Source organism: Parasteatoda tepidariorum, unplaced genomic scaffold, assembly GCF_043381705.1.
Source record: "Parasteatoda tepidariorum isolate YZ-2023 unplaced genomic scaffold, CAS_Ptep_4.0 HiC_scaffold_1303, whole genome shotgun sequence".
Lineage (NCBI taxonomy): Eukaryota > Metazoa > Arthropoda > Arachnida > Araneae > Theridiidae > Parasteatoda > Parasteatoda tepidariorum.
In genome coordinates this window covers 5,489-13,589 of record NW_027261375.1, presented here as the reverse complement: position 1 = coordinate 13,589, position 8,101 = coordinate 5,489, and the positions used below count along the sequence as shown (strand labels likewise).

The following is an 8,101-nucleotide window of genomic DNA, read 5'->3' as shown; positions in this document are numbered from 1 at the left end:
TTGGAAGCGGGATTCGTCGCTAAAGACAAAAACCATACGTCCCCAGTCAGCATCATTCCAGCTATATCTGTTCAAAACATTCATGCATACCAAATTTCAAAGCAATCGGATGATTGCTTTTTGGTGCGTCGATTTTTTTGTTATAGAGTGTATTTTGTTCTTACATACCTCTTTTAACAATAATTTTCCCAAGCGGTGTAATGACGTAGTGAGATCAATAAACCATCTAATTAGAGATGAGCAATTTTAAAGAGACTATAATTCATTTTTTCACGAATTTCACCGTTAATGCTATCTCGAAATTCAATTATTCTAACGGATCATCATCGATGTGTATTACGGCGAAGGGGCAAATGAAAACATTAGGAATATTAAGATTGTCATGCCGATTAGAAATGATTTCGCCAGTTTCACCTACCAAACAACATTTCGAGGAGATTAAAATCATTATCAAACTTAGTTTGTTGAGAATTTGTGATTTTATGTTAAGACATTCTTTCAGTGACAAATTGTGCATCATTTGTAATGCATTTTTTTTTTTTTTTTTTTTTTNTTTTTTTTTTTTTTTTTTTTTTTTTTTTTTTGCAGAAGAAGTTAATGATAATACAGCCTAATCAGAAAATGAATCCAATTTACGAAAGCAAAAAAAGAAAAGACAACGAAGTATTAAAACTTTAAATTGAAATGGAAAAGCGCCTAAAGCAGCTAAAACCAAATTTGCTTTATTTCTAATTTCGATAGTCAAACAAACATTTAAAGCAGGAAAAAATAATAAAATAGAATATATGTGTGTTTGCAAGACAGCACTTCTTCAGGGGACACACTGTCTACAAACACATAGGAGCCTTTCTGTTGTCAGTGGAAAAACCAAACCTGATAGTGCCCCGAGGCCCCATAATGGATAGACAGATAAGAAAATCATTACCAGAATTGAAAAGCACTAAAAAATAATGATCCAGCAAACACCACTTAAAAGTACACAAGGTAAGACTTAAAAATGAAACGCCTACTTATAAATCAAAATATAAATATATAAATATAGTAACATTTACAATTAGATTAACCAAATCAAAATGAAATAAAATAAAATAATAAATAAAATAAAATATAATTTGGCGAAATGTTTGTTTGAATATCTAAGATAATACAACCTATCTTAAAATAAGCATACTATACATTTCTTGATAGTTGTACATGTTTGTCAGAAACAACTGGTTAAAGCAAGATAATGCGTTAAGCTGTCAGAACTAGTGTGGTGGTGCAATAAGTGTGGGTGGTTTACCGACAATGAGAAAAAACTTAACCAATCATAGAGTGGTTTACTTGATTAAAAACTTAATTCGTTTCCAAAATATATAAATAGGAATCTGTTTCAAGCACTCAAAACCAAGCACCTATTTTCAAGACTTGCCTGAAGTGTGAAGAAACAAAAGTGATGTGAAATATAAAACGTAAAAGGGCCAATGAAAATGGGAAAAGGACAGTTAAAACAAAACTAGAAAAGCCACAGTAGCTGAGAGTGAAAAAACAGAACAGGAGAAACCACAGTGGCAGAGTGGGGCAAATCAAGGCAAAATGCATTTCCACACGCTATGAAAGGTAATGAGGAACCAAGAGAATTGAATGCCGATTCTCTTATTAACAGCATTAGTTCCTCACCGCCTGTCCATAACGTGGCTCCACCTCTGTGCTTCTTCATGTTCCGTTTATAATCTTTTTCCCTATCTCGGCTACTGCGGTTTTTTTTTTTTTTTAATTTTGTTTCTCACCTTTATTTTTCCATTTTCGTTGGCAACTTTATGTCTTATAGTTCAAATAACTTTTGCTTCTTGTCATTCACGTCTCGAAAGTTTTGAAAATAGGAGCTTGTTTTTGAGCGTTTGAAACATGTCGACTGTCATTTCCTATTCATACATTTTTGTAGAAATGAAGTGTTTAATCAAGTAATATCTCACAGTTTAAATTTCTTGGGATTATTTATTTAACATAGAGTAGGCTGCTTTTGGTTACTTGCGTGCAACTTACAACCATTTTACATCCATGTAAATTATAGTTTTTAATGTAGTTTGAATTTTATTTTTAATCTATTCTTGAAATGTTTAAGCATGCATCTTTCAATCGACAAAAAGAAAAAAACGAGGAAAACTGCCTTATTGAGTAGTTTGTCAGGGAATATAAGGCATCAAAATATGAAAAAAAATCAATAAAATACTTTATTTTACAATAATATAAACTATACGATAAGAAAACAATGTACAGAATGAAATACTTGAGATACCAGAACAACTGATATGAGAGTCAGCAACATTTCTTTTTCCTCTTCTTTTCTTCTTCTTCTTGGAGTTTAAGGACTTGCTCTATTGTTTCGTCTTCCTTTGTTTTTAAAATGCTGAAAAAATAATAAAAATAATCATAGAATAATTTAGTTTTCTTGTATATTAGAAAATTCATGTTATAAATTGCATCCATCATAATAGCGTTCTACAATTTACATAAATTCCTTACGCTTTTTCTGTGTCCTATACCAAATTTTGTTACGACTTAGCGCTAAAAATTTGTTGTTTGTCCAGTCAGACAATAAGTCACTGACAATTGTTATCCCACACGCTAAAACTCTGCTTTGTTTCAAAATAAATATTAAAAAACAATTAAAGAAATTAAAATTAACCTGGCAGTCCACAAAAAAACATACATTTTGTAATTAATATTGAGGAGGAATGCCATTGAGAAGTAGGAAAAAACTTACTTAAATTTAAAATGGCGTTTTCACAAATCAGTGTTTTTCATTTTCTGTCAGAAGATAAATTTTTAATATCATGTGTAGAGCCGCGGTGGCTTAGGGGATAGAGCGTTCGCCTTCCAATGAGGAGAACTGGGTTCGAATCCCAGTCATGGCTGGTCGATATGAATCTTGCACTCGGCTTGCACTGACCACAGTGCTGACGTAAAATATCCTCAGTGGTAGACGGATCATGGGTTACAGTCCCCTTGCCGTCAGACTAACCGAAGATGGTTTTCGTGGTTTTCCATACATGCAACGCAAATGCGGGTCAGCTCCATTAAAAAGCCCTCCACGAAGGCAAATTTCTCCCAATACTCGATCCAGGAGTTCCCTTGTCTTCTGGATTGGGTTCAAAATTACAAGGCTACAGAGTTGAACATTAGTAGTCGTAAACCCATAAAATTGGGTTAGCTGTTCAACAAAGGATATAAAGAAAATTTAAAAAATATATCATGTGTAATACTAATATAGCTTCCACTTCATGTATAACACAAAAAAAGTAATACAATTTCCACTTCATTTACAATACTATATATTATAGTTTCCACTGCATGTATAACACAGATNATCAAAATTACAAGGCTACAGAGTTGAACATTAGTAGTCGTAAACCCATAAAATTGGGTTAGCTGTTCAACAAGGGATATAAAGAAAATTTAAAAAATATATCATGTGTAATACTAATATAGCTTCCACTTCATGTATAACACAATTTCCACTTCATTTACAATACTATATATTATAGTTTCCACTGCATGTATAACACAGATACGTTTTGCACTGTATGTATAACACTAATATAGTTTTCGTTGCGTGTCTAACAATGATATAGTTTTCACTGTATGTATAACACCAATATACTTCCAACTTCATGTATGAATAGCACAAATATATGTTCCACTGCTTGTATAACACTAATATAGTTTCCACTGCATGTTTAAATTTATGGGCTTTTCTATTGCCCTTACAATCAGCTCACAGGTACTTTTGCACCAATGATATTAGTACCAACCATTGTAATCTAGTATTTTTTTTAATTTTTTTTCATTCATTCTTTTTTAATGATGTAATATAAAAACTAATCATGGTATCTAAAATTGATAATACAACTCTTTATCTATTAGAGATACTATTTTTACCCATCGCATATCGAATATTTGAATACATCGCTCTCTTTATAAGCCTTGGAAAAATTTAATACAATCAATCATAATTTTTCTATTTTTGATAGTTCCAGAAAACACAAGATTAGATATAAGTAAGATTATAAATAAAAATTATGATTTGCATTTTCATAAATTCTTCACAATTTAAGTTGCATGATCTGTCCACTTATACATTGCCACCTAATCTTCATCTCACTGTTTGTTAGGGACTGATCATTATTTGTCTTCATACATTAATACCATAACCTTTGACAGCTGTGCTAAAAAAGTATAAGTTTTTTGTTGCATTTACATTATAATAAATTTTATAATATTATTTTCATTTTATCTTTATTTCATAACAGTTGTTGAACTACCACCCAATTCAACTCCGTTCATGCTCAACTCCTTAGCCTTGTAGTTTTGAACCTAGTCCATAAGGCAAAGGAACTCTTGGATCAAACATTAAGAGAAATTTGATTTCATGAAGGAATTTTTGATGGAACTAATCCGCAATTGCGTTAAATGAAGAGGAAAACCATGAAAATCTTCCACGTGACGGCAAAAGGACTCTAACCCATGATCCGTCTACCACTGAGGATATTTAACGTCAGCACTGCGGTCGGTGCGAGCGTATCGTCCAATCATCCCTGGGATTCGAACCCGATTTACCGAATTGGCATGCGAATGCTCTATTCCCTGAGTCACCATGACACTTGTTATTTTCATTGACAACGTTGCTCTAATGCATTTTTATGCACTCGATTTTAAATACATTATAGATATTTATAAGAAATTTTTCCAAAAATGATAAAATTATGTGTTGTGATAGATTCAGTATTTGGTGAAATTGCTTCATGCTCATTTTTATAAATCGTGTGAGCAAAAATGGCATACAATATAACGAAATGTAATGTATATTGAAAGAAAAGTTATTATTTCAAAAAAAATAAATTAATAGTTACTTACCATGCTAAACCTTCAATAGCTTCAGGAATGCTATCTCCTGTTTTTGCACTGGTTTCGTAAAACAATGCACCGTATTCCTATAAAATTGCAAATTTAAAAGGTAAACATAAGGATTCGAAAATTGTTTAAGCAGTTATATAGTAAAATTAAAACACATTAAATTCTAAGTTAATTTTTTTCCTCACGCCAGTTACCAATTGCACCAAACTGCTCCAACCAGTTCATTGACAACGGTCATGAAACTTTTTGAGTCTATCTAATCATTTATGTTATTAATTTTAATCTATTTTTATTATTTTGTGAGTTATTAAACGTCAAAATGGGTCTGGGACTTTATAAACATCCTGTATTATATCATATAGTAGGCAACTTACAGCAAATATTTTATTTTCATTTTTATTTGGTTGCCTCAGAAAGTTACCCCTTTTAAAACTTATAGAATAAAGGCATCCAAAAACCTTTACAAAAAATATTTTTTTTTTAGCTTTTATTTATAGGAACTGTAAACTTTGTCTTTGCCTTTTTTTCATTCCAGCTTTATCCAGGCCCTCAAATACAACATTTTGTTTGTATTGAAAACTTTCTGATAAGTTTTACTTCGAAAGTGATCAAGAAAGTATATTAAAGCCATTGCATGAATTCTAAAATAAACCTTGAGAAGGTGAATTTATCCTCAGTTTAAAAATGCTTTATACTTTTGCAAATGCTAATTCATCCTCCATTTCGGTAGGTTTCTCTAGGCTTATTTTGTTAAAGGCAGATTCTATATCGATATAAAAAGGTTGTTTATGCAAACCTCATAGCGTGTTTCATGGCAGTTCAGTCCAAATTCATGACTGTATGTAGTTTCTTTGTAGAATTTAAGTATAATTGCTGGCCGTGTGAGAAGCATTCAAATTTATATTTGAAGGAGGGAAAGAATCGGTCAGGAAAAATTGATTTATTATGTGTATCTCATTATAATGAACACGGTCATATTTTAAAATTGTAAAATAAAGGAATGAAAGTCTGTTAAAGGGATCCAGAGAATCATTTTTGTTCTCTTCTCATCCAGAATTTCTATAAAGTTATCATTTCAACGGTTGGGACTGAGAGGCCAAAGCACCCAGTCTCATAGCCAATAATTCGAAATTAAAAGTAAGTGAATTGTTCCCAACGGACAGTTAGGAGCATGGGAAGAGATCCATGGCTGGCGATCAAAAGATAACATAGACAAAAATAAAGCTAACCTCCCATAATCAATATTAAATTCAAAAATAATTCGGTGAAAGCAAATCCCCCAAAAGGCTGAGAATTACTATAACCGTGTAACTGAAATATTTTTGCTGTAAGAAATAAAGAATAAAGAGTTAGCAATAGATTTTGTTTTCGATTTAGTCGTTAAAAATAGGTAGCCTAATATAAATGAGTTTTACATTTGTATTGTAGTAAAAAGTTAGCCGTTGCATTGATTGTTAAAAAAAAAAGAATAAAATATTTATATCAGTTTTTTATAAAATGTAATAAAAAATTGAAAAATTGGTTTAGTTTAAATAAAATTCGATTAAGGATGATTAAAAAAGCTATTTTGGCATCACAGCGTGTAAACTAGCATAGTAAAATTAAACATTGTTTCAAGCTTGCGTGGTTTATTAGCAAATCATTTATAAACTTTGTAGTGCTTTGTGATAAAGGTTCTTGCTGACTTTAAAATTAACCTTACCCTGCTGTCTAGGATATGTAGAGCAATCATTATGGAACAATAAAATACGTTTTTATTTAACCTCTTCAGGACCGGCGAAAGCAAAAATAAGTGACTTACGCACAGAATAGGGCGAGTTTTCCCGGTAAGCCTAATTTCATTTAAAAATTCATATAAAATTATGACTGCAATTAAATATGTGGCGTAACTACCACTAAGATTATAAAACATCAATTCACTAGTATATAAGACATGCTAACTTGATTCAATCTTGAGGTACCTATTGATAGATGAAGGTTTGCATTGTCTAATGGTCTTTCCCCACATTGGTGACCTGCGGATGTGATATGATCACGCCTACTTCGATGGATGGTCCACATTGAACAGTTGACTAGATATTTGTGACTGCGTCTTCGTCCTCCTAGCGCTGCTGCTTCTCAGTCTCATTTATACTCAACAGGATCCTGCCCACTCGACTGCTAATAGCAACACAGGAGTGACCACACACGCAACCATGAACTTAATACAGCTCTTATGACTAAAGCACAAAACCCGGTGACCTTAATCCAGCATTCCCGGTATTTCTCAATTACAGCAACTAGTGGTATCCGTTCATCGAATTCTATCCCTGATGAAATTCTGGTGGGGGAGTATTGTGCTGTAGCTACCACTACAATTATTAAACATCAATTCACTAGTATATAAGACATGCTAACTTGATTCAATCTTGAGGTACCTTTTGATAGATAAAGGTTGATAAAATTCTGGTGAGGGAGTATTGTGGCGTAACTACCACTACGATTATTAAACATCAATTCACTAGTATATAAGACATGCTAACTTGATTCAATCTTGAGGTACCTTTTGATAGATAAAGGTTGATAAAATTCTGGTGAGGGAGTATTGTGGCGTAACTACCACTACGATTATTAAACATCAATTCACTAGTATATAAGACATGCTAACTTGATTCAATCTTGAGGTACCTTTTGATAGATAAAGGTTGATAAAATTCTGGTGAGGGAGTATTGTGGCGTAACTACCACTACGATTATTAAACATCAATTCACAAGTACATAACACTTGATAACTTGAATCAATCTTGAGATACCTTTTGATTGTCATACCTTTGGCATAGTCATAGTCTGTTCCCCCCATTGGTGACTTGTGGATGTGATATGATCACGACTACTTCGATGGATAGTCCAAGTGGAACAGTTGACTTGCTATTTGTGACTGCGTTATCGTCCTCCTCACGCTGTTGCTTCTCAGTCTCATTTACACTCAACGGAATCCTGCACACACTCGACTGCTAATGGCAACACAGAGAGTTCTCACGCACAATCATGACATTGGATAATGCAGCTCTCATGGCTGAAGCATAATACCCGGTGACCTTTAATCAGCTCTCCCGGTCTTTCACAAATGCAGCAACTAGTGGTATCCGTTCATCGAATTCCATCCCTGATGAAATTCTGATGAGGGAGTATTGTGGCGTAACTACCACTACGATTATTAAACATC

The 8,101-nt window shown here is 32.8% G+C and overlaps 1 long non-coding RNA gene across 1 annotated transcript; it reads right to left on the bottom strand.

Moving 5' to 3' along the window:
* Positions 1-2,193: 2,193 nt before the first annotated feature.
* LOC122272969 (uncharacterized) lies at positions 2,194-8,041 on the bottom strand. Its single transcript, XR_006227413.2, has 2 exons — positions 4,897-8,041; positions 2,194-2,389 (listed from the first exon to the last, which is right to left on the bottom strand). It is a non-coding gene; the product is annotated as an uncharacterized lncRNA (long non-coding RNA).
* Positions 8,042-8,101: the final 60 nt, after the last annotated feature.